This window comes from Xyrauchen texanus, chromosome 6 (genome assembly GCF_025860055.1).
Source record: "Xyrauchen texanus isolate HMW12.3.18 chromosome 6, RBS_HiC_50CHRs, whole genome shotgun sequence".
Lineage (NCBI taxonomy): Eukaryota > Metazoa > Chordata > Actinopteri > Cypriniformes > Catostomidae > Xyrauchen > Xyrauchen texanus.
This window is the reverse complement of record NC_068281.1, coordinates 44,939,784-44,957,886: the sequence shown is the minus strand read 5'-3', so window position 1 is coordinate 44,957,886 and position 18,103 is coordinate 44,939,784. Positions and strand designations below refer to the sequence as shown.

The window sequence follows — 18,103 nt, the reverse complement described above, 5'->3', positions numbered from 1 at the left end:
ATCCAGGTCCAACGCATAACAGGCCAAGACGCAGTCCACTATACTAATGAGGATGTGCCTCTGAATCATGGCCCCTGAGCCGATTGCCAACTTGTGCAAAAACCTGCCTATTCGCAAGAATACCATTGCTTGCAATTTGAGAAACGCTTTAAAGAAACAAGCACTTCTGCAAAGTGTTAAGCATCCAGGGCACACATCGTTATTGGCGCTTGAAGGAGCACACACAACTCAGTTCGAATTTGCCAGCTTTTGTTCGGAAGCCCTAAAACATACACCTCCCCGTCAGGGAATCGAACCCCGGTCTTCTGCGTGACAGGTGGAGATACTGTCCACTATACTAACGAGGACTGGCGTGCCAAGGAGCACCCAGTCATAGGTCATAGGCCAAGTTGTGCAAACAGCCTATCCGTATCTAGGATTTTTTTTATGTTGTAATCACTTTACAAAATTGAATCCCAGACAGTTCAATGAATATGATGCATTTTGATCCATTCGACAAAGAATTAAAACAATAGCATGCACTGTTTTCTTGTGTGCTAAAGGCCTTGGATGTTTATTAGAGTAGGGAGAAAAACAGGGTTTTGGTGAGTCATATCGGATCGCCTACAATGGTGTGTTGGCACCTTTTTTCTTGATTTGTTCTTGAAAACTACTGTGCGGAGTGAATCAAATTGTCACATGTTACTAGCTTGTGCCTGAAAAGACTGAGTGGAAACAAAACTGTGTTTTACTCAGACCTGAGAGATGCCCATGGAAAAAATCCACATGATGTATCTCAGTGTAATTTATGATTTGGTTCTGTTCTGTGTGGGCCATGCCCTTTTCAATATAGATTTTGTATGTCTTACTCTTAAGAACAAATGGCAATGATGTTAATGTGTCACAATATGCTTGCACAAAGCACAACTTTCTTGTTTTGCTTCACCCCCTTACTCCAGAAGTACCCTATCAAACGTTGTAATGAAGTCAACTAATATTTGTTATGCTTTCCGTTAGGGGCATTATTACTTGACACATGTTGGATTCCCTTTAGATTGGGATTGTTTAAATTTTTAGAGGGGAAATGTATTACCATCAATGCTCCCAATTGGAATGGTCCACTGAGAAAAAGCAATCCAGGAGGACCCTGAACCAGAGGTTACCCTTGTTGAGCATTATAAAACAGTAGTGCTAGAGTACTGGCTCAAAGATTCAGACTCACAGCTCGAGTTTCTCTTCATAACGTATAAATCTTTCGCCTTTTACTAAAGATTTCCGTGGAGGGGAGCCTTGGTGAGTTTTCTGTATTTTTGGGGGCTCTGCTGCTAGCAGAGCTACACAAGTTTGTTAAAAGCAGCATCAATTTAACACATGGAATTGCAAGGCAGAGTGCTCTATGGGATCTGCAAGCAGGTCATTGGAATAGCATGTGGAATAACCTCATATTTGGGCCTTTGTTTGATCTTGACAAAAGGGGAAACTTGTTCTTCAGATAAAGCATGATTAACACTAATTTTGTTTTGGTTTGGAGTTGGGTAATGAATCTCTGCCTGTAACTTTTCAGTTGTTTAACACCTTAAAAGTGTTGGTAAGCAGCCCGTATTTAAGGTCTGTCTAGCATTAAATGGAGTACTCTCTTCCACATGATGGATAAGGCGGGATACAGACAGCAGGCATGCATTTTCAATGTGGGTATAAACTAGTATTTTGTTAACCAAGGCATGTTCTCTGCTTTTGTATATTTGCGCAATTCTATAAAACATGGCATAAACATTGCTTCTGTTTGCGTTGGTGGTGAGCATAGCTGCCTTCCAAGCAGTTGACCCGGGTTCGATTCCCGGCCAAAGCATTGCATTTGGTTCAAGATGTTGTTAAATGGCTCATTTCTTCAGCTGCTTGAAAGTAGACATGTACCTTCTTTTATGTGATCCAAGATGTTTAGCAACCCAAAAAAAGACACTATCCATCTGTGAAGACAATCCAGGTCTAACGCGTAACAGGCCAAGACGCAGTCCACTATACTAATGAGGATGTGCCTCTGAATCATGGCCCCTGAGCCGATTGCCAACTTGTGCAAAAACCTGCCTATTCGCAAGAATACCATTGCTTGCAATTTGAGAAACGCTTTAAAGAAACAAGCACCTCTGCAAAGTGTTAGCCATCCAGGGCACACATCGTTAATGGCGCTTGAAGGAGCACACACAGCTCAGTTAGAATTTGCCAGCTTTTGTTCGGAAGCCCTAAAACGTCAACCTCCCCGTCAGGGAATCAAACCCCGGTCTTCCGCGTGACAGGCGGAGATACTGTCCACTATACTAACGAGGACTGGTGTTCCAAGGTGCACCCAGTCATAGGTCATAGGCCAAGTTGTGCAAACAGCCTATCCATATCTAGGATTTGTTTTATGTTGTAATCACTTTACAAAATTGAATCCCAGACAGTTCAATGAATATGATGCATTTTGATCCATTCAACAAAGAATTAAAACAATAGCATTCACTGTTTTCTTGTGTGCTAAAGGCCTTGAATGTTTATTAGAGTAGGGAGAAAAACAGGGTTTTGGTGAGTCATATCGGATCGCCTACAATGGTGTGTTGGCACCTTTTTTCTTGATTTGTTCTTGAAAACTACTGTGCAGAGTGAATCAAATTGTCACAAGTTACTAGCTTGTGCCTGAAAAGACTGAGTGGAAACAAAACTGTTTCTTACTCACACCTGAGAGATGCCCATGGAAGAAATCCACATGATGTATCTCAGTGTAATTTATGATTTGGTTCTGTTCTGTGTGGGCCATGCCCTTTTCAATATAGATTTTGTATGCCTTACTCTTAAGAACAAATGGCAATGATGTTAATGTGTCACAATATGCTTGCACAAAGCACAACTTTCTTGTTTTGCTTCACCCCCTTACTCCAGAAGTACCCTATCAAACGTTGTAATGATGTCAACTAATATTTGTTATGCTTTCCATTAGGGGTATTATTACTTGACACATGTTAGATTCCCCATGTTAGATTGGGATTGTTTAAATTTTTAGAGGGGAAATGTATTACCATCAAAGCTCCCAATTGGAATGGTCCACTGAGAAAAAGCAATCCAGGAGGACCCTGAACCAGAGGTTACCCTTGTTGAGCATTATGAAACAGTAGTTCTAGAGTACTGGCTCAAAGATTCAGACTCACAGCTCGAGTTTCTCTTCATAACGTATAAATCTTTCGCCTTTTACTAAAGATTTCCGTGGAGGGGAGCCTTGGCGAGTTTTCTGTATTTTTGGGGGCTCTGCTGCTAGCAGAGCTACACAAGTTTGTTAAAAGCAGCATCAATTTAACACATGGAATTGCAAGGCAGAGTGCTCTATGGGATCTGCAAGCAGGTCATTGGAATAGCATGTGGAATAATCTCATATTTGGGCCTTTGTTTGATCTTGACAAAAGGGGAAACTTGTTCTTCAGATAAAGCATGATTAACACTAATTTTGTTTTGGTTTGGAGTTGGGTAATGAATCTCTGCCTGTAACTTTTCAGTTGTTTAATACCTTAAAAGTGTTGGTAAGCAGCCCGTATTTAAGGTCTGTCTAGCATTAAATGGAGTACTCTCTTCCACAAGATGGATAAGGCGGGATACAGACAGCAGGCATGCATTTTCAATGTGGGTATAAACTAGTATTTTGTTAACCAAGGCATGTTCTCTGCTTTTGTATATTTGCGCAATTCTATAAAACATGGCATAAACATTGCTTCTGTTTGCGTTGGTGGTGAGCATAGCTGCCTTCCAAGCAGTTGACCTGGGATCGATTTCTGGCCAACGCATTGCATTTGGTTCAAGATGTTGTTAAATGGCTCATTTCTTAAGCTGCTTGAAAGTAGACATGTACCTTCTTTTATGTGATCCAAGATGTTTAGCAACCCAAAAAAAGACACTATCCATCTGTGAAGACAATCCAGTCTAACGCGTAACAGGCCAAGACGCAGTCCACTATACTAATGAGGATGTGCCTCTGAATCATGGCCCCTGAGCCGATTGCCAACTTGCGCAAAAACCTGCCTATTCGCAAGAATACCATTGCTTGCAATTTGAGAAACGCTTTAAAGAAACAAGCACTTCTGCAAAGTGTTAGGCATCCAGGGCACACATCGTTAATGGCGCTTGAAGGAGCACACACAGCTCAGTTAAAATTTGCCAGCTTTTGTTCGGAAGCCCTAAAACGTCAACCTCCCCGTCAGGGAATCAAACCCCAGTCTTCCGCGTGATAGGCGGAGATACTGTCCACTATACTAACGAGGACTGGCGTGCCAAGGTGCACCCAGTCATAGGTCATAGGCCAAGTTGTGCAAACAGCCTATCCATATCTAGGATTTTTTTTATGTTGTAATCACTTTACAAAATTGAATCCCAGACAGTTCAATGAATATGATGCATTTTGATCCATTCAACAAAGAATTAAAACAATAGCATTCACTGTTTTCTTGTGTGCTAAAGGCCTTGAATGTTTATTAGAGTAGGGAGAAAAACAGGGTTTTGGTGAGTCATATCGGATCGCCTACAATGGTGTGTTGGCACCTTTTTTCTTGATTTGTTCTTGAAAACTACTGTGCAGAGTGAATCAAATTGTCACAAGTTACTAGCTTGTGCCTGAAAAGACTGAGTGGAAACAAAACTGTTTCTTACTCACACCTGAGAGATGCCCATGGAAGAAATCCACATGATGTATCTCAGTGTAATTTATGATTTGGTTCTGTTCTGTGTGGGCCATGCCCTTTTCAATATAGATTTTGTATGCCTTACTCTTAAGAACAAATGGCAATGATGTTAATGTGTCACAATATGCTTGCACAAAGCACAACTTTCTTGTTTTGCTTCACCCCCTTACTCCAGAAGTACCCTATCAAACGTTGTAATGATGTCAACTAATATTTGTTATGCTTTCCATTAGGGGTATTATTACTTGACACATGTTAGATTCCCCATGTTAGATTGGGATTGTTTAAATTTTTAGAGGGGAAATGTATTACCATCAAAGCTCCCAATTGGAATGGTCCACTGAGAAAAAGCAATCCATGAGGACCCTGAACCAGAGGTTACCCTTGTTGAGCATTATGAAACAGTAGTGCTAGAGTACTGGCTCAAAGATTCAGACTCACAGCTCGAGTTTCTCTTCATAACGTATAAATCTTTCGCCTTTTACTAAAGATTTCCGTGGAGGGGAGCCTTGGCGAGTTTTCTGTATTTTTGGGGGCTCTGCTGCTAGCAGAGCTACACAAGTTTGTTAAAAGCAGCATCAATTTAACACATCGAATTGCAAGGCAGAGTGCTCTATGGGATCTGCAAGCAGGTCATTGGAATAGCATGTGGAATAACCTCATATTTGGGCCTTTGTTTGATCTTGACAAAAGGGAAACTTGTTCTTCAGATAAAGCATGATTAACACTAATTTTGTTTTGGTTTGGAGTTGGGTAATGAATCTCTGCCTGTAACTTTTCAGTTGTTTAACACCTTAAAAGTGTTGGTAAGCAGCACGTATTTAAGGTCTGTCTAGCATTAAATGGAGTACTCTCTTCCACAAGATGGATAAGGTGGGATACAGACAGCAGGCATGCATTTTCAATGTGGGTATAAACTAGTATTTTGTTAACCAAGGCATGTTCTCTGCTTTTGTATATTTGCGCAATTCTATAAAACATGGCATAAACATTGCTTCTGTTTGCGTTGGTGGTATAGTGGTGAGCATAGCTGCCTTCCAAGCAGTTGATCTGGGTTTGATTCCTGGCCAACGCATTGCATTTGGTTCAAGATTTTGTTAAATGGCTCATTTCTTCAGCTGCTTGAAAGTAGACATGTACCTTCTTTTATGTGATCCAAGATGTTTAGCAACCCAAAAAAAGACACTATCCATCTGTGAAGACAATCCAGGTCCAACGCGTAACAGGCCAAGACGCAGTCCACTATACTAATGAGGATGTGCCTCTGAATCATGGCCCCTGAGCCGATTGCCAACTTGTGCAAAAACCTGCCTATTCACAAGAATACCATTGCTTGCAATTTGAGAAACGCTTTAAAGAAACAAGCACTTCTGCAAAGTGTTAGGCATCCAGGGAACACATCGTTATTGGCGCTTGAAGGAGCACACACAACTCAGTTCGAATTTGCCAGCTTTTGTTCGGAAGCCCTAAAACATCAACCTCCCAGTCAGAGAATCGAACCCCGGTCTTCCGCGTGACAGGTGGAGATACTGTCCACTATACTAACGAGGACTGGCGTGCCAAGGAGCACCCAGTCATAGGTCATAGGCCAAGTTGTGCAAACAGCCTATACGTATCTAGGATTTTTTTTATGTTGTAATCACTTTACAAAATTGAATCCCAGACAGTTCAATGAATATGATGCATTTTGATCCATTCGATAAAGAATTAAAACAATAGCATGCACTGTTTTCTTGTGTGCTAAAGGCCTTGGATGTTTATTAGAGTAGGGAGAAAAACAGGGTTTTGGTGAGTCATATCGGATCGCCTACAATGGTGTGTTGGCACCTTTTTTCTTGATTTGTTCTTGAAAACTACTGTGCGGAGTGAATCAAATTGTCACATGTTACTAGCTTGTGCCTGAAAAGACTGAGTGGAAACAAAACTGTGTTTTACTCAGACCTGAGAGATGCCCATGGAAAAAATCCACATGATGTATCTCAGTGTAATTTATGATTTGGTTCTGTTCTGTGTGGGCCATGCCCTTTTCAATATAGATTTTGTATGTCTTACTCTTAAGAACAAATGGCAATGATGTTAATGTGTCACAATATGCTTGCACAAAGCACAACTTTCTTGTTTTGCTTCACCCCCTTACTCCAGAAGTACCCTATCAAACGTTGTAATGAAGTCAACTAATATTTGTTATGCTTTCCGTTAGGGGCATTATTACTTGACACATGTTGGATTCCCTTTAGATTGGGATTGTTTAAATTTTTAGAGGGGAAATGTATTACCATCAATGCTCCCAATTGGAGTGGTCCACTGAGAAAAAGCAATCCAGGAGGACCCTGAACCAGAGGTTACCCTTGTTGAGCATTATAAAACAGTAGTGCTAGAGTACTGGCTCAATGATTCAGACTCACAGCTCGAGTTTCTCTTCATAACGTATAAATCTTTCGCCTTTTACTAAAGATTTCCGTGGAGGGGAGCCTTGGCGGGTTTTCTGTATTTTTGGGGGCTCTGCTGCTAGCAGAGCTACACAAGTTTGTTAAAAGCAGCATCAATTTAACACATGGAATTGCAAGGCAGAGTGCTCTATGGGATCTGCAAGCAGGTCATTGGAATAGCATGTGGAATAACCTCATATTTGGGCCTTTGTTTGATCTTGACAAAAGGGGAAACTTGTTCTTCAGATAAAGCATAATTAACACTAATTTTGTTTTTGTTTGGAGTTGGGTAATGAATCTCTGCCTGTAACTTTTCAGTTGTTTAACACCTTAAAAGTGTTGGTAAGCAGCACGTATTTAAGGTCTGTCTAGCATTAAATGGAGTACTCTCTTCCACAAGATGGATAAGGCGGGATACAGACAGCAGGCATGCATTTTCAATGTGGGTATAAACTAGTATTTTGTTAACCAAGGCATGTTCTCTGCTTTTGTATATTTGCGCAATTCTATAAAACATGGCATAAACATTGCTTCTGTTTGCGTTGGTGGTATAGTGGTGAGCATAGCTGCCTTCCAAGCAGTTGACCTGGGTTCGCTTCCCGGCCAACGCATTGCATTTGGTTCATGATGTTGTTAAATGGCTCATGTCTTCAGCTGCTTGAAAGTAGACATGTACCTTCTTTTATGTGATCCAAGATGTTTAGCAACCCAAAAAAAGACACTATCCATCTGTGAAGACAATCCAGGTCCAACGCGTAACAGGCCAAGACGCAGTCCACTATACTAATGAGGATGTGCCTCTGAATCATGGCCCCTGAGCCGATTGCCAACTTGTGCAAAAACCTGCCTATTCGCAAGAATACCATTGCTTGCAATTTGAGAAACGCTTTAAAGAAACAAGCACTTCTGCAAAGTGTTAGGCATCCAGGGCACACATCGTTATTGGCGCTTGAAGGAGCACACACAACTCAGTTCGAATTTGCCAGCTTTTGTTCGGAAGCCCTAAAACATCAACCTCCCCGTCAGGGAATCGAACCCCGGTCTTCCGCGTGACAGGTGGAGATACTGTCCACTATACTAACGAGGACTGGCGTGCCAAGGAGCACCCAGTCATAGGTCATAGGTCAAGTTGTGCAAACAGCCTATCCATATCTAGGATTTTTTTTATGTTGTAATCACTTTACAAAATTGAATCCCAGACAGTTCAATGAATATGACGCATTTTGATCCTTTCAACAAAGAATTAAAACAATAGCATGCACTGTTTTCTTGTGTGCTAAAGGCCTTGGATGTTTATTAGAGTAGGGAGAAAAACAGGGTTTTGGTGAGTCATATCGGATCGCCTACAATGGTGTGTTGGCACCTTTTTTCTTGATTTGTTCTTGAAAACTACTGTGCGGAGTGAATCAAATTGTCACAAGTTACTAGCTTGTGCCTGAAAAGACTGAGTGGAAACAAAACTGTGTTTTACTCAGACCTGAGAGATGCCCATGGAAAAAATCCACATGATGTATCTCAGTGTAATTTATGATTTGGTTCTGTTCTGTGTGGGCCATGCCCTTTTCAATATAGATTTTGTATGTCTTACTCTTAAGAACAAATGGCAATGATGTTAATGTGTCACAATATGCTTGCACAAAGCACAACTTTCTTGTTTTGCTTCACCCCCTTACTCCAGAAGTACCCTATCAAACGTTGTAATGAAGTCAACTAATATTTGTTATGCTTTCCGTTAGGGGCATTATTACTTGACACATGTTGGATTCCCTTTAGATTGGGATTGTTTAAATTTTTAGAGGGGAAATGTATTACCATCAATGCTCCCAATTGGAATGGTCCACTGAGAAAAAAGCAATCCAGGAGGACCCTGAACCAGAGGTTACCCTTGTTGAGCATTATAAAACAGTAGTGCTGGCTCAAAGATTCAGACTCACAGCTCAAGTTTCTCTTCATAACGTATAAAGCTTTCGCCTTTTACTAAAGATTTCCGTGGAGGGGAGCCTTGTTGAGTTTTCTGTATTTTTGGGGGCTCTGCTGCTAGCAGAGCTACACAAGTTTGTTAAAAGCAGCATCAATTTAACACATGGAATTGCAAGGCAGAGTGCTCTATGGGATCTGCAAGCAGGTCATTGGAATAGCATGTGGAATAACCTCATATTTGGGCCTTTGTTTGATCTTGACAAAAGGGGAAACTTGTTCTTCAGATAAAGCATGATTAACACTAATTTTGTTTTGGTTTGGAGTTGGGTAATGAATCTCTGCCTGTAACTTTTCAGTTGTTTAACACCTTAAAAGTGTTGGTAAGCAGCACGTATTTAAGGTCTGTCTAGCATTAAATGGAGTACTCTCTTCCACAAGATGGATAAGGTGGGATACAGACAGCAGGCATGCATTTTCAATGTGGGTATAAACTAGTATTTTGTTAACCAAGGCATGTTCTCTGCTTTTGTATATTTGCGCAATTCTATAAAACATGGCATAAACATTGCTTCTGCTTGTGTTGGTGGTATAGTGGTGAGCATAGCTGCCTTCCAAGCAGTTGACCCGGGTTCGATTCCCGGCCAACGCATTGCATTTGGTTCAAGATGTTGTTAAATGGCTCATTTCTTCAGCTGCTTGAAAGTAGACATGTACCTTCTTTTATGTGATCCAAGATGTTTAGCAACCCAAAAAAAGACACTATCCATCTGTGAAGACAATCCAGGTCTAACGCGTAACAGGCCAAGACGCAGTCCACTATACTAATGAGGATGTGCCTCTGAATCATGGCCCCTGAGCCGATTGCCAACTTGTGCAAAAACCTGCCTATTCGCAAGAATACCATTGCTTGCAATTTGAGAAACGCTTTAAAGAAACAAGCACTTCTGCAAAGTGTTAGGCATCCAGGGCACACATCGTTAATGGCGCTTGAAGGAGCACACACAGCTCAGTTAGAATTTGCCAGCTTTTGTTCGGAAGCCTTAAAACGTCAACCTCACCTCCGCGTGACAGGCGGAGATACTGTCCACTATACTAACGAGGACTGGTGTTCCAAGGTGCACCCAGTCATAGGTCATAGGCCAAGTTGTGCAAACAGCCTATCCATATCTAGGATTTTTTTTATGTTGTAATCACTTTACAAAATTGAATCCCAGACAGTTCAATGAATATGATGCATTTTGATCCATTCAACAAAGAATTAAAACAATAGCATTCACTGTTTTCTTGTGTGCTAAAGGCCTTGAATGTTTATTAGAGTAGGGAGAAAAACAGGGTTTTGGTGAGTCATATCGGATCGCCTACAATGGTGTGTTGGCACCTTTTTTCTTGATTTGTTCTTGAAAACTACTGTGCAGAGTGAATCAAATTGTCACAAGTTACTAGCTTGTGCCTGAAAAGACTGAGTGGAAACAAAACTGTTTCTTACTCACACCTGAGAGATGCCCATGGAAGAAATCCACATGATGTATCTCAGTGTAAATTATGATTTGGTTCTGTTCTGTGTGGGCCATGCCCTTTTCAATATAGATTTTGTATGCCTTACTCTTAAGAACAAATGGCAATGATGTTAATGTGTCACAATATGCTTGCACAAAGCACAACTTTCTTGTTTTGCTTCACCCCCTTACTCCAGAAGTACCCTATCAAACGTTGTAATGATGTCAACTAATATTTGTTATGCTTTCCATTAGGGGTATTATTACTTGACACATGTTAGATTCCCTTTAGATTGGGATTGTTTAAATTTTTAGAGGGGAAATGTATTACCATCAAAGCTCCCAATTGGAATGGTCCACTGAGAAAAAGCAATCCAGGAGGACCCTGAACCAGAGGTTACCCTTGTTGAGCATTATGAAACAGTAGTGCTAGAGTACTGGCTCAAAGATTCAGACTCACAGCTCGAGTTTCTCTTCATAACGTATAAATCTTTCGCCTTTTACTAAAGATTTCCGTGGAGGAGAGCCTTGGTGAGTTTTCTGTATTTTTGGGGGCTCTGCTGCTAGCAGAGCTACACAAGTTTGTTAAAAGCAGCATCAATTTAACACATCGAATTGCAAGGCAGAGTGCTCTATGGGATCTGCAAGCAGGTCATTGGAATAGCATGTGGAATAACCTCATATTTGGGCCTTTGTTTGATCTTGACAAAAGTGGAAACTTGTTCTTCAGATAAAGCATGATTAACACTAATTTTGTTTTGGTTTGGAGTTGGGTAATGAATCTCTGCCTGTAACTTTTCAGTTGTTTAACACCTTAAAAGTGTTGGTAAGCAGCCCGTATTTAAGGTCTGTCTAGCATTAAATGGAGTACTCTCTTCCACATGATGGATAAGGCGGGATACAGACAGCAGGCATGCATTTTCAATGTGGGTATAAACTAGTATTTTGTTAACCAAGGCATGTTCTCTGCTTTTGTATATTTGCGCAATTCTATAAAACATGGCATAAACATTGCTTCTGTTTGCGTTGGTGGTGAGCATAGCTGCCTTCCAAGCAGTTGACCCGGGTTTGATTCCCGGCCAACGCATTGCATTTGGTTCAAGATGTTGTTAAATGGCTCATTTCTTCAGCTGCTTGAAAGTAGACATGTACCTTCTTTTATGTGATCCAAGATGTTTAGCAACCCAAAAAAAGACACTATCCATCTGTGAAGACAATCCAGGTCTAACGCGTAACAGGCCAAGACGCAGTCCACTATACTAATGAGGATGTGCCTCTGAATCATGGCCCCTGAGCCGATTGCCAACTTGTGCAAAAACCTGCCTATTCGCAAGAATACCATTGCTTGCAATTTGAGAAACGCTTTAAAGAAACAAGCACTTCTGCAAAGTGTTAGGCATCCAGGGCACACATCGTTAATGGCGCTTGATGGAGCACACACAACTCAGTTAGAATTTGCCAGCTTTTGTTCGGAAGCCCTAAAACATCAACCTCCACATTGGGGAATCGAACCCCGGTCTTCCGCGTGACAGGCGGAGATACTGTCCACTATACTAACGAGGACTGGCGTGCCAAGGAGCACCCAGTCATAGGTCATAGGCCAAGTTGTGTAAACAGCCTATCCATATCTAGGATTTTTTTTATGTTGTAATCACTTTACAAAATTGAATCCCAGACAGTTCAATGAATATGATGTATTTTGATCCATTCAACAAAGAATTAAAACAATAGCATTCACTGTTTTCTTGTGTGCTAAAGGCTTTGGATGTTTATTAGAGTAGGGAGAAAAACAGGGTTTTGGTGAGTCATATCGGATGGCCTACAATGGTGTGTTGGCACCTTTTTTCTTGACTTGTTCTTGAAAACTACTGTGCAGAGTGAATCAAATTGTCACATGTTACTAGCTTGTGCCTGAAAAGACTGAGTGGAAACAAAACTGTTTTTTACTCACACCTGAGAGACGCCCATGGAAGAAATCCACATGATGTATCTCAGTGTAATTTATGATTTGGTTCTGTTCTGTGTGGGCCATGCCCTTTTCAATATAGATTTTGTATGTCTTACTCTTAAGAACAAATGGCAATGATGTTAATGTGTCACAATATGCTTGCACAAAGCACAACTTTCTTGTTTTGCTTCACCCCTTACTCCAGAAGTACCCTATCAAACGTTGTAATGAAGTCAACTAATATTTGTTATGCTTTCCATTAGGGGCATTATTACTTGACACATGTTAGATTCCCTTTAAATTGGGATTGTTTAAATTTTTAGAGGGGAAATGTATTACCTTCAATGCTCCCAATTGCAATGGTCCACTGAGAAAAAGCAATCCAGGAGGACCCTGAACCAGAGGTTACACTTGTTGAGCATTATGAAACAGTAGTGCTAGAGTACTGGCTCAAAGATTCAGACTCACAGCTCGAGTTTCTCTTCATAATGTAGAAATCTTTCGCCTTTTACTAAAGATTTTCGTGGAGGGGAGCCTTGGTGAGTTTTCTGTATTTTTGGGGGCTCTGCTGCTAGCAGAGCTACACAAGTTTGTTAAAAGCAGCATCAATTTAACACATGGAATTGCAAGGCAGAGTGCTCTATGGGATCTGCAAGCAGGTCATTGGTATAGCATGTGGAATAACCTCATATTTGGGCCTTTGTTTGATCTTGACAAAAGTGGAAACTTGCTCTTCAGATAAAGCATGATTAACACTAATTTTGTTTTGGTTTGGAGTTGGGTAATGAATCTCTGCCTGTAACTTTTCAGTTGTTTAACACCTTAAAAGTGTTGGTAAGCAGCACGTATTTAAGGTCTGTTTAGCATTAAATGGAGTACTCTCTTCCACAAGATGGATAAGGTGGGATACAGACAGCAGGAATGCATTTTCAATGTGGGTATAAACTAGTATTTTCTTAACCAAGGCATGTTCTCTGCTTTTGTATATTTGCGCAATTCTATAAAACATGGCATAAACATTGCTTCTGCTTGTGTTGGTGGTATAGTGGTGAGCATAGCTGCCTTCCAAGCAGTTGACCAGGGTTTGATTCCTGGCCAACGCATTGCATTTGGTTCAAGATGTTGTTAAATGGCTCATTTCTTCAGCTGCTTGAAAGTAGACATGTATCTTCTTTTATGTGATCCAAGATGTTTAGCAACCCAAAAAAGACACTATCCATCAGGGAAGACAATCCAGGTCTAACGCGTAACAGGCCAAGACACAGTCCACTATACTAATGAGGATGTGCCTCTGAATCATGGCCCCTGAGCCGATTGCCAACTTGTACAAAAACCTGCCTATTCGCAAGAATACCATTGCTTGCAATTTGAGAAACGCTTTAAAGAAACAAGCACTTCTGCAAAGTGTTAGGCATCCAGGGCACACATCGTTAATGGCGCTTGAAGGAGCACACACAGCTCAGTTAGAATTTGCCAGCTTTTGTTCGGAAGCCCTACAACGTCAACCTCACCGTCAGGGAATCAAACCCCGGTCTTCCGCGTGACAGGCGGAGATACTGTCCACTATACTAACGAGGACTGGTGTTCCAAGGTGCACCCAGTCATAGGTCATAGGCCAAGTTGTGCAAACAGCCTATCCATATCTAGGATTTTTTTTATGTTGTAATCACTTTACAAAATTGAATCCCAGACAGTTCAATGAATATGATGCATTTTGATCCATTCAACAAAGAATTAAAACAATAGCATTCACTGTTTTCTTGTGTGCTAAAGGCCTTGGATGTTTATTAGAGTAGGGAGAAAAACAGGGTTTTGGTGAGTCATATCGGATGGCCTACAATGGTGTGTTGGCACCTTTTTTCTTGATTTGTTCTTGAAAACTACTGTGCGGAATGAATCAAATTGTCACATGTTACTAGCTTGTGCCTGAAAAGACTGAGTGGAAACAAAACTGTGTTTTACTCAGACCTGAGAGATGCCCATGGAAAAAATCCACATGATGTATCTCAGTGTAATTTATGATTTGGTTCTGTTCTGTGTGGGCCATGCCCTTTTCAATATAGATTTTCTATGTCTTACTCTTAAGAACAAATGGCAATATGTTAATGTGTCACAATATGCTTGCACAAAGCACAACTTTCTTGTTTTGCTTCACCCCTTACTCCAGAAGTACCCTATCAAACGTTGTAATGAAGTCAACTAATATTTGTTATGCTTTCCGTTAGGGGCATTATTACTTGACACATGTTGGATTCCCTTTAGATTGGGATTGTTTAAATTTTTAGAGGGAAATGTATTACCTTCAATGCTCCCAATTGGAATGGTCAACTGAGAAAAAGCAATCCAGGAGGACCCTGAACCAGAGGTTACCCTTGTTGAGCATTATGAAACAGTAGTGCTAGAGTACTGGCTCAAAGATTCAGACTCACAGCTCGAGTTTCTCTTCATAACGTATAAATCTTTAGCCTTTTACTAAAGATTTCCGTGGAGGGAGCCTTGGTGAGTTTTCTGTATTTTTGGGGGCTCTGCTGCTAGCAGAGCTACACAAGTTTGTTAAAAGCAGCATCAATTTAACACATGGAATTGCAAGGCAGGAGTGCTCTATGGGATCTGCAAGCAGGTCATTGGAATAGCATGTGGAATAACCTCATATTTGGGCCTTTGTTTGATCTTGACAAAAGGGAAACTTGTTCTTCAGATAAAGCATGATTAACACTAATTTTGTTTTGGTTTGGAGTTGGGTAATGAATCTCTGCCTGTAACTTTTCAGTTGTTTAACACCTTAAAAGTGTTGGTAAGCAGCACGTATTTAAGGTCTGTCTAGCATTAAATGGAGTACTCTCTTCCACAAGATGGATAAGGTGGGATACAGACAGCAGGAATGCATTTTCAGTGTGGGTATAAACTAGTATTTTCTTAACCAAGGCATGTTCTCTGCTTTTGTATATTTGCGCAATTCTATAAAACATGGCATAAACACTGCTTCTGCTTGCGTTGGTGGTATAGTGGTGAGCATATCTGCCTTCCAAGCAGTTGACCAGGGTTCGATTCCTGGCCAATGCATTGCATTTGGTTCAAGATGTTGTGGCTCATTTCTTCAGCTGCTTGAAAGTAGACATGTACCTTCTTTTATGTGATCCAAGATGTTTAGCAACCCAAAAAAAGACACTATCCATCAGGGAAGACAATCCAGGTCTAACGCGTAACAGGCCAAGACGCAGTCCACTATACTAATGAGGATGTGCCTCTGAATCATGGCCCCTGAGCCGATTGCCAACTTGTGCAAAAACCTGCCTATTCGCAAGAATACCATTGCTTGCAATTTGAGAAACGCTTTAAAGAAACAAGCACTTCTGCAAAGTGTTAGGCATCCAGGGCACACATCGTTAATGGCGCTTGAAGGAGCACACACAACTCAGTTCGAATTTGCCAGCTTTTGTTCGGAAGCCCTAAAACGTCAACCTCCCCGTCAGGGAATCGAACCCCGGTCTTCCGCGTGACAGGCGGAGATACTGTCCACTATACTAACGAGGACTGGCGTGCCAAGGATCACCCAGTCATAGGTCATAGGCCAAGTTGTGCAAACAGCCTATCCATATCTAGGATTTTTTTTTATGTTGTAATCACTTTACAAAATTGAATCCCAGACAGTTCAATGAATATGATGTATTTTGATCCATTCAACAAAGAATTAAAACAATAGCATTCACTGTTTTCTTGTGTGCTAAAGGCCTTGGATGTTTATTAGAGTAGGGAGAAAAACAGGGTTTTGGTGAGTCATATCGGATGGCCTACAATGGTGTGTTGGCACCTTTTTTCTTGATTTGTTCTTGAAAACTACTGTGCGGAATGAATCAAATTGTCACATGTTACTAGCTTGTGCCTGAAAAGACTGAGTGGAAACAAAACTGTGTTTTACTCAGACCTGAGAGATGCCCATGGAAAAAATCCACATGATGTATCTCAGTGTAATTTATGATTTGGTTCTGTTCTGTGTGGGCCATGCCCTTTTCAATATAGATTTTCTATGTCTTACTCTTAAGAACAAATGGCAATATGTTAATGTGTCACAATATGCTTGCACAAAGCACAACTTTCTTGTTTTGCTTCACCCCCTTACTCCAGAAGTACCCTATCAAACGTTGTAATGAAGTCAACTAATATTTGTTATGCTTTCCAGTAGGGGCATTATTACTTGACACATGTTGGATTCCCTTTAGATTGGGATTGTTTAAATTTTTAGAGGGGAAATGTATTACCTTCAATGCTCCCAATTGGAATGGTCAACTGAGAAAAAGCAATCCAGGAGGACCCTGAACCAGAGGTTACCCTTGTTGAGCATTATGAAACAGTAGTGCTAGAGTACTGGCTCAAAGATTCAGACTCACAGCTCGAGTTTCTCTTCATAACGTATAAATCTTTCGCCTTTTACTAAAGATTTCCGTGGAGGGGAGCCTTGGTGAGTTTTCTGTATTTTTGGGGGCTCTGCTGCTAGCAGAGCTACACAAGTTTGTTAAAAGCAGCATCAATTTAACACATGGAATTGCAAGGCAGGAGTGCTCTATGGGATCTGCAAGCAGGTCATTGGAATAGCATGTGGAATAACCTCATATTTGGGCCTTTGTTTGATCTTGACAAAAGGGGAAACTTGTTCTTCAGATAAAGCATGATTAACACTAATTTTGTTTTGGTTTGGAGTTGGGTAATGAATCTCTGCCTGTAACTTTTCAGTTGTTTAACACCTTAAAAGTGTTGGTAAGCAGCACGTATTTAAGGTCTGTCTAGCATTAAATGGAGTACTCTCTTCCACAAGATGGATAAGGTGGGATACAGACAGCAGGAATGCATTTTCAGTGTGGGTATAAACTAGTATTTTCTTAACCAAGGCATGTTCTCTGCTTTTGTATATTTGCGCAATTCTATAAAACATGGCATAAACATTGCTTCTGCTTGTGTTGGTGGTATAGTGGTGAGCATAGCTGCCTTCCAAGCAGTTGACCAGGGTTTGATTCCTGGCCAACGCATTGCATTTGGTTCAAGATGTTGTTAAATGGCTCATTTCTTCAGCTGCTTGAAAGTAGACATGTACCTTCTTTTATGTGATCCAAGATGTTTAGCAACCCAAAAAAAGACACTATCCATCAGGGAAGACAATCCAGGTCTAACGCGTAACAGGCCAAGACACAGTCCACTATACTAATGAGGATGTGCCTCTGAATCATGGCCCCTGAGCCGATTGCCAACTTGTACAAAAACCTGCCTATTCGCAAGAATACCATTGCTTGCAATTTGAGAAACGCTTTAAAGAAACAAGCACTTCTGCAAAGTGTTAGGCATCCAGGGCACACATCGTTAATGGCGCTTGAAGGAGCACACACAACTCAGCTAGAATTTGCCAGCTTTTGTTCGGAAGCCCTAAAATGTCAACCTCCCCGTCGGGGAATCGAACCCCGGTCTTCCACGTGACAGGCGGAGATACTGTCCACTATACTAACGAGGACTGGCGTGCCAAGGATCACCCAGTCATAGGTCATAGGCCAAGTTGTGCAAACAGCCTATCCATATCTAGGATTTTTTTTATGTTGTAATCACTTTACAAAATTGAATCCCAGACAGTTCAATGAATATGAT

General features: G+C 41.0%; 1 protein-coding gene, 1 long non-coding RNA gene and 14 other non-coding genes across 17 annotated transcripts in view; 13 read left to right on the top strand and 3 right to left on the bottom strand.

Moving 5' to 3' along the window:
- Window positions 1-18,103, top strand: part of LOC127644884 (zinc finger protein 883-like) — a 155,902-nt gene that overhangs the window by 65,967 nt on the left and 71,832 nt on the right. The gene's annotated exons all lie outside the window — the stretch shown is intronic.
- Window positions 1-18,103, bottom strand: part of LOC127644934 (uncharacterized) — a 75,964-nt gene that overhangs the window by 44,449 nt on the left and 13,412 nt on the right. The window lies entirely within an intron of this gene.
- LOC127645905 (U5 spliceosomal RNA) lies at window positions 1,201-1,315 on the top strand. The gene has a single exon (XR_007970871.1). It is a non-coding gene; the product is annotated as a U5 spliceosomal RNA (small nuclear RNA).
- On the top strand, window positions 3,161-3,275 carry LOC127645909 (U5 spliceosomal RNA). The gene has a single exon (XR_007970875.1). It is a non-coding gene; the product is annotated as a U5 spliceosomal RNA (small nuclear RNA).
- On the top strand, window positions 5,120-5,234 carry LOC127645908 (U5 spliceosomal RNA). Its single transcript, XR_007970874.1, has one exon. It is a non-coding gene; the product is annotated as a U5 spliceosomal RNA (small nuclear RNA).
- Window positions 5,683-5,754, top strand: trnag-ucc (transfer RNA glycine (anticodon UCC)). Its single transcript has one exon. It is a non-coding gene; the product is annotated as a tRNA-Gly (tRNA).
- On the top strand, window positions 7,084-7,198 carry LOC127645852 (U5 spliceosomal RNA). Its single transcript, XR_007970821.1, has one exon. It is a non-coding gene; the product is annotated as a U5 spliceosomal RNA (small nuclear RNA).
- trnag-ucc (transfer RNA glycine (anticodon UCC)) lies at window positions 7,648-7,719 on the top strand. Its single transcript has one exon. It is a non-coding gene; the product is annotated as a tRNA-Gly (tRNA).
- LOC127645859 (U5 spliceosomal RNA) lies at window positions 9,042-9,156 on the top strand. Its single transcript, XR_007970827.1, has one exon. It is a non-coding gene; the product is annotated as a U5 spliceosomal RNA (small nuclear RNA).
- trnag-ucc (transfer RNA glycine (anticodon UCC)) lies at window positions 9,606-9,677 on the top strand. The gene has a single exon. It is a non-coding gene; the product is annotated as a tRNA-Gly (tRNA).
- On the top strand, window positions 10,984-11,098 carry LOC127645862 (U5 spliceosomal RNA). Its single transcript, XR_007970830.1, has one exon. It is a non-coding gene; the product is annotated as a U5 spliceosomal RNA (small nuclear RNA).
- LOC127645867 (U5 spliceosomal RNA) lies at window positions 12,940-13,054 on the top strand. Its single transcript, XR_007970835.1, has one exon. It is a non-coding gene; the product is annotated as a U5 spliceosomal RNA (small nuclear RNA).
- On the top strand, window positions 14,901-15,014 carry LOC127645868 (U5 spliceosomal RNA). The gene has a single exon (XR_007970836.1). It is a non-coding gene; the product is annotated as a U5 spliceosomal RNA (small nuclear RNA).
- On the bottom strand, window positions 15,935-16,006 carry trnad-guc (transfer RNA aspartic acid (anticodon GUC)). The gene has a single exon. It is a non-coding gene; the product is annotated as a tRNA-Asp (tRNA).
- LOC127645904 (U5 spliceosomal RNA) lies at window positions 16,860-16,974 on the top strand. The gene has a single exon (XR_007970870.1). It is a non-coding gene; the product is annotated as a U5 spliceosomal RNA (small nuclear RNA).
- Window positions 17,901-17,972, bottom strand: trnad-guc (transfer RNA aspartic acid (anticodon GUC)). The gene has a single exon. It is a non-coding gene; the product is annotated as a tRNA-Asp (tRNA).